Source organism: Lepidochelys kempii, chromosome 24 (genome assembly GCF_965140285.1).
Source record: "Lepidochelys kempii isolate rLepKem1 chromosome 24, rLepKem1.hap1, whole genome shotgun sequence".
Taxonomy (NCBI): domain Eukaryota; kingdom Metazoa; phylum Chordata; order Testudines; family Cheloniidae; genus Lepidochelys; species Lepidochelys kempii.
In genome coordinates, this window is record NC_136403.1 from 15,295,914 (window position 1) to 15,303,275 (window position 7,362).

Below are 7,362 nucleotides of genomic sequence, written 5' to 3' on the forward strand. Positions count from 1 at the left end.
TTCTGCCCTTAGATTCTATGGATCCTCCTTCCCTTGGCCCATCATTGCCTTTGCCGAGGTCTTGGGGAGGCTGGCTGTGATTCCTCCAGCACTTTAGTCCAGCCCTATCATCAAACAGGGAGGGGTTGGACTACATCTCCCATGATGCATCACAGCCACGAATTCCACTGAAGCGCCCCTCCCCGCACCAAGAGGGGACCAGGTGGTGCATCGTAGGAGTTGTAGTTCAGCCGGACACCCCGGCCAACAGATGAGACTGAGAACGTGAGGCACAGGAACTGCAAGTCCCATGATGCACCACACCGAAGGACTCCTATGACACACATGGAATGATGGGATTTTGTGAGATCTTGGTATTCATTTAAAAAAAACAAAATTTCTAGTAGAGCTGGCCAGGAAATGGTTTTTTTTTTCCCAAGTGGGAAAGCGCCACTTTTCATAGAAATGTCAAAAACCGAAATATTTCAATTGAAAATGGCCTGATGGGAGTTGTAGTTTGAGTGCCTTGTGCTTCCATTCCCTTCTGTGGGCCAGAATCTGTAGCCGGACTATATCTCCCATGATGCACCTTGGCGTAGGATTCCTGTGATGCACGCCCTTCCCCCACCAAGAGAGGAGCTGGTGGGGCATCATGAGAGATGTAGTCCAGACAGACACCTTGGCCTATAGTGGAGAATGAGGATACAAGACTCTGAAACTACATCTCCCAGGATGCACCTTGGCTATGGATTCCTGTGAGGCACCCTTCCCATCACCACGAGGAGAGATAGTGGTGCATCATGGGAAATGTCATCCAGCTGGGCAGCACAGCCTACAGAGGAGGCTGGGGGTGCTGGGACGGGAGGGCTTCGCATCTGAGCATCAGGTCTGCTGACTCCAAAGCCACCACGTGTAATGATCCAGCCCCATGCAGCCTCACTGTGGGCTTGTTACCCGGCTGCCGTCCCTCAGCAAATGGGGTTCAAAAATCTGCTGCAGGGTTGATCCAAGAACCCTCCTTTCTCCTTTCCAGCCACCCCCCTTGTGCAGGCTGCCGCCTACATCCTGGGACCTGCAGAGCAAGAGGTGCTGGGAGCCAGGACTCCTGGGTTCTATCCCCAGCTCTGTTGCTGACTCACTGCATGACTTTAGATGAGCTCTGTCCCTCAGTTTACCCCTCCATAAAAGAGGATTATAAAATTCCTCTCCTTGTCCCCTTCCCATCCCCGTCCCCGAGCAGGACAGAAGGTCTTTCCAATCCCCTGGGTAGTTTATCAGGTGTGGTGGGGGGGTCTGTGTGCATTTTCCTTTGTTGTTAGACATCACCGAGCAGTCCCAGAGCCGTGGCTCGCGGCCTCACTTCTCCCTGCCTTGCAGGACCAGCCGGGCCCGGGGGAGACCCCGATGTCTGAACGCATCTATGAAAACACCCAGCACTATGGCATGGGGAAGCCAGCCTGCCTGGCCCCACCTGGGGCCCCCAGGTAACAGCCGGGCGTGGGTCTGAGCTACTGTGTAGGGGCTGGGTGTGGGGCGGTGCCCACATGTTAGGAGAGCGTGGCCAAGGCTGAGCTTGATACGCCTCCTGCTGGGGTGTAGGTCAGTTTGTGTGTGTCCCTGGCGCCCCCTGCTGGAGGGATGAGCCCTGTTTGGGGCAGGGGCTGGATCGGAGCCAGCATTCCCTCGACAGGGGTCCACAACCATTTTCTGTTGCTCCCTCCCTTACCCATAATGGAAACTGTCCATTCCCACCCCCATCCCCTGCCGGGAGTGGGGTCAGAACTGCAGTCGGGAGCTGGGCTTGGGACCAGGGCTGGAGCTGCGGCTGGGGCAGAGTGGGGCTGGGTGGTGCTCCCTCCCTGCCCCCCATGGGGGCTGGCCTGGCTGCACTGCCCCAAAAGTTCCTCCATGCCCTCCTAGGGTGGTGTGCCCCACAGTTTGGGGACCGCTGCTCTAGAAGCGAAAGGCCCCTTCTCTGCCCTCCTCCCTCCCGAGGAAGCCAGTCCCCCACTCCGGGGCTGGACTGGAGCCAGTGTCCCCTAGAGGGGAAAGGCCCCATTTCCCATTCCCCAAATCCATGACTCATGTCTGGTCTGGGGTGCTTTAGCCCAGGGGTCCACCCCCAGCCACTGACCCACAGGGGTTGTACGCTGTTGACCGACGCAGCCTGACCAATCCCCAGCCACGGCGCTGCAGCCGACCGAACACTAGCCACCCAAATGCCCTCGCGCCATCCCCAGCCCCCATAACGTTCTCTCTTTCCGTGGCAGCGCGCCCAACGAGGTGTGCCCGGGCTCTCCGGATAGCACCGGGGAATCCCACATCTACAGCCAGCCCATGAACACTGGCAAAGTACCACAGGTGAGAGACTCATTCCTCTGTAAAAAGAAAAGGAGGACTTGTGGCACCTTAGAGACTAACCAATTTATTTGAGCACGAGCTTTCGTGAGCTACAGCTCACTTCATTGGATGCATACCGTGGAAACTGCAGCAGACATTATATACACACAGAGATCATGAAACAATACCTCCTCCCACCCCACTGTCCTGCTGGTAATAGCTTATCTAAAGTGATCATCAAGTTGGGCCATTTCCAGCACAAATCCAGGTTTTCTCACCCTCCACCCCGCCACACACAAACTCACTCTCCTGCTGGTAATAGCCCATCCAAAGTGACAACTCTCTTCACAATGTGCATGATAATCAAGGTGGGCCATTTCCTGCACAAATCCAGGTTTTCTCATCCCCCCACCCCCCTCCAAAAACCACACACACAAACTCACTCTCCTGCTGGCAATAGCTCATCCAAACTGACCACTCTCCAAGTTTAAATCCAAGTTTAACCAGAACGTCTGGGGGGGAGTTTGTGGGGGGGGGGGTGGAGGGTGAGAAAACCTGGATTTGTGCTGGAAATGGCCCAACTTGATGATCACTTTAGCTAAGCAATTACCAGCAGGACAGTGGGGTGGGAGGAGGTATCGTTTCATGATCTCTGTGTGTATATAATGTCTGCTGCAGTTTCCACGGTATGCATCCGATGAAGTGAGCTGTAGCTCACGAAAGCTCATGCTCAAATAAATTGGTTAGTCTCTAAGGTGCCACAAGTCCTCCTTTTCTTTTTGCGAATACAAACTAACACGGCTGTTACTCTGAAACCTGTCATTCCTCTGTGTATATGCGGCCCGGGTCTCCGAGGTTCTGTCCCCAGCTCCAGGAGTAGGGTGGGGTCCAGTGGTTAGAGCAGGGGGGCTGGGAGCGTGGACTCCTGATTTCTATCCCCAGCTCTGGGAGGAGAATGGGATCTAGTGGTTACAGAAGTGGGGCTGGGAGCTAGGACATCTGGGTTCTATCCCTGGCTCTGGGAGGGGAGCAGGGTCTAGTGGTTAGAGTGGGGGCAGAGGGCTGGGAGCCAGGACTCCTGGGTTCTATCCCGGCTCTGCCCCCTGTGAGATCAGCTCCCAGCGGCAGCGAGACCAGGCTGGGCTGGGCGCTCTGGGTCAGGGTGAGCACAGCTGCGGGGCAGGGCAGGGGGCATCGCCCAGCAGCTGGAGGGCAGAGCGGTGGGCGGGACGCTGAGTGACGGGGCTGGGGGGGTGACATGAAGAGGCGAGTGCTCTGCGGGGGGGCCTCTGTGTCGCCGGGGGCAGCGGGACAAGCCCTGGGCAGCTGGCGTGTGCAGCAATATCTCGTCCACTGGCTGGGACAGGGAATGGGGCCTGGGGCCTTTCCCCTGTAGGGGGGCCAGCTCTGATCCAACTGCTGGTGCCTGAGTAGCAGCATTGCCGTGAGCTGGTGGAGTTGCTCCATTCGATGGCAGGAGGAGCAGAGCTGTTACCCCCAAGGTGGAGCTGAAGGAGTTGCTCCATTACCCAGCAGCAGTGGTAGGGCTGTTATCCTCCATGTGTATCTCCCATTACAGAGGTGATGCCCTCAGCCGATGTGTTTTGTGTCGATATAAGGGGTCTCCAGAAGGCCCGACGTAATGATCATCAAGGCTAAAATTGTGGGGGGGAGGAGTTGTTTTTTAGGAGACAGTGTTGCCTAGTGGATAGAGCACTGGCCTGAGACACAGGACGCCTGGGTTCTCTTCCTGGCTCTTCCACCTGCCTGTTGGGTGACCTTGGCTAAGTCACTTCCCCATCCGGTGCCTCAGTTTCCCCAGCCGTGCTTTGAGCTCTGCTGATGTAAAGCTCCCTGTCAGAGTCGGGCATTGTCATTATTATTCTTTACCCTAGAGTGACCCAGATGAGGTCCACTACGCGGCCGTCCAGCTGCAGCCTCTCACCCGGAGAGCGGAGCCTGTCGCCGACCTCACCTGCGAATACGCTGTTATTAAGAGCTAGGATCCAGCTGCGGCTCACCTGGCACTTCCCCCTACAGCCGCCAGCCAGCTGCACATGCTTGCTGCTTGCGCCGGCTTCTCAGCTAGGGATCCCGTGAGGCAGCGGAGGGGCAATGAGGAGACACGAGACAAACAGATTTCCAAGGCCAGAAGGGGCCAGTTTGATCGGCTGGTCTGACCTGGGCCAGAGCCGTCCCCCCACATTCAGAGGCGACCTCCAGTGGAATCCGACTGCGCGGCCCCCCAGTTCCAGACTCACAGAGATCACTTGGGGAGGGGTCAGAGAAGAGCCAGGAGAATGACTCAAGGATTGGAAGACAGGCAGGAGTCAGACTCCAGGGGCTCAGTTTATCCAGCGTCACACGGAGGAGGTTGAGGGGTGACTCAGTCCCCTCTAGAAATATCCCCCCCGAGGAACAGACATCTGGTGAGAGCGGGCCCCTTGATCTAGTAGGCCAAGATCCAGCAGCTCATGACCCGGCTCTAGGAGCAGGAGGTGGGGAGTAGAAACAAGTGAACGTGTTCACACGAAACATTTTGTGATCAGGAAACACAGGTTCGGCGCCACCAAATCATCACACGATTTCAGGAGGGTTTTGCCAAACTGTCTCAGGAGGAGATAAAACCCCCGAACCCTCGAATTGGTTCAGTCCAAAACGATTCTTTTTGTTGCAAAAAATCCTTTCATGTGTTGTTTTTAAATCAAAACCATTGAAAATCAGTCAGACTTGACAGGAATTTTGTTTCCGATTTTTCGGCGTTGCTGGCAAATCGGTTATTTGCCCAGCTGTGATGGGGGCTGCCCCACCCTGACCGTCCATTCCTGGCAAGGTCATTCCCACTGGTGCAAAGATGCTACAGAAGCTTGAGCCAGCTGCCCTGCTGAAATTGGAAAGGGACCCACAAGCGTCTCCGCTCTGCATGGATTAAGCCCGCGCTGAGCCGTGATGTTAGACTGAGGCCTGGCTCCTGTGTTAGGTCCAGCCACTGGGCGGTAACAGGGGCCCGATGGCAGGATCGGGGTCAAAGCGTCTCCTCCTGGCTCCGGATTAAAACGCTGAGCTGTGGATCCTGAAGGGGAGTGAGGGATCACAATGCTAGGAGAGCTAGAGGGTTTGGTTTATCAATCCACACATCTCAAGGGACTGTTCTGCACGGCCAGTTTGCCCTCGTGCCTAGCCTGGGCTGGAGGACCTCCCCCAGGGGTCCCTGCACCCAGCCCAGATCTGTACGGGTGGAGGGTCAAGCTAGAGCGCCATTAACTCCACCCCTTTGCATGTGTGTCCTTAACTCTGCCCCCTTTGCAGATTTCAAGCCCAGATCTGGGGGATGGAGCTGGAGCACTGCTAACTCCGCCCCCTTGACACTTGTGCCCCTAACTCCGCCCCCTTTGCAGATTTCAAGCCCAGTTCTGGGGGTCGAGCTAGAATGGGGGCTTTCAGTGAGACACCTGATCACCATGGAAGGACTCAAAGGTTTGGAGAACCTGCCCCCTCCCTGGGGTGGTTGTTGCGAGGGTCAAGTCCTCTCCTTGGGAAGAACCTGCCCCTTATGTCCGGTCTGGATTTGTCTGGCTTCATCCCCCAGCCATCGGAGCTCACTTTGCCTTTGTGGGGTGGGTTAACCAGCCTCTGCTCCCCAAAATCCCCTCCCCAGACAGGTGCTAATAGACCCGGACCAAGGCATCTCTCTGCCGCCTTAGAGAGAAACCGAACAGCTCCGGCTCCTTCTGTCTCTCACTCACCTACAGGAGTGTAGCAACAGCAGGCAAATTATCCCTCAGTTCCTGGCTAGTCCCTTCCACTGGCTTATCTAGTGGGGAGAGACGGGTTTCTCTGGCTCAATGAGTTCATTGTCCGGGGCTAAGATTTCCGCACTAAGCAGCGTCCGGCTCACCCTGTCCTGCAGGAGGCTGGATCCCCTGCAGGCTGTCATTCTTCCCGCTTCCGCATAAAGCGCCAAAGGGGAGACACGGAGCCCAGCCCCAGTGTATTTCCTAACCCCCGCGTATTGTGTATTCGGTGTATGGGGGTAACACGTAGGCGCACCGCACGTGAGACAGCGTGCCAGGCGCTGTACAAACACAGAGCAAAACCCTGCTCCCCTGCCCCGACGAGCAGCCCAGCGAGCCCTGGGGCTGTCTGGACAGGAGAAATTGCCCCAGGATTTTCCGCAATCCTGGGGGTGGTTTAATTTGTGGGGTGCTGTACTTCAGCGGCTGCAGAGGGGCTCGGTTTTCGGCCGTTGGGGCGTTTGCTCCAAATCAGGCCTGGAGGTGGCGCCTCGTGTGGCAGCACCAAAATAATCGAATTCCCAGACCCCTGGGGGAGGTGAGAATCCAGGGCTGGTGAGCAGCTCAGCGGCACCCTCTGCTGGTCCCGGCGCTGTGGGAGACCCTGCTTCAAGCCTTTGCTCTGTTTGATTCACACTGGGGCATGGGGGCCAGCCCGGAGAGCCAGGGGAGAGCCCCCCCACACTCCCTGCAGCATAGCACCCCAAAGTGAAATTGACGGTAGATCTGAGGACCAGCTGGGGGTACCATTGATGCCTTCCAGCCTCACCCTCCCACAGCTCATCTCTGTCCAGTATCCCACAGACTGAGCCCTGGCATCGGGGGAGCTGGAATGGGGGAGGAGGGAATGGGAGGCCCAGAGGACCCCTGACCGAGGGGTTAGATTGGGGGACCCTGGTGCAGAGAGGAAACGGGGGGCACAGAGAGCCCCTGCTAAGGGGAAAGAGGTTTCAGGGAGTCCTACGGTTCTCCACCCCAGTGCACCCCAAGGCGCGGAGACTGTCTCTCACCGTGTCTGGGTGGCACTGGGCACAACGGGGCTGCACGGAGCTTGGAAAAGAACCCAGGAGTCCTGGCTCCCAGCCCCCCCGCTCTAACCACTAGCCCCCACTCCTGCCGGCTCGAGAAGGTGCAATTACCTTATAGTGCATCGTGCAGCCGCGGCTCCAGCAGCCGATCTGGCCAAGGGGGAGCTGAGCGATCAGTCCGGCACCTTTCGAAGGCGAAAGGGGAAGTGGCACCGGGGGGG

At 57.2% G+C, this 7,362-nt stretch overlaps 1 protein-coding gene and 1 long non-coding RNA gene across 2 annotated transcripts in view; both read left to right on the forward strand.

Annotated features, from left to right (window-relative positions):
* Positions 1 to 7,362, forward strand: part of LOC140902949 (B-cell receptor CD22) — a 62,702-nt gene that overhangs the window by 11,615 nt on the left and 43,725 nt on the right.
* On the forward strand, positions 794 to 5,036 carry LOC144929883 (uncharacterized). Its single transcript, XR_013634995.1, has 4 exons — positions 794 to 865; positions 1,357 to 1,463; positions 2,250 to 2,340; positions 4,215 to 5,036. It is a non-coding gene; the product is annotated as an uncharacterized LOC144929883 (long non-coding RNA).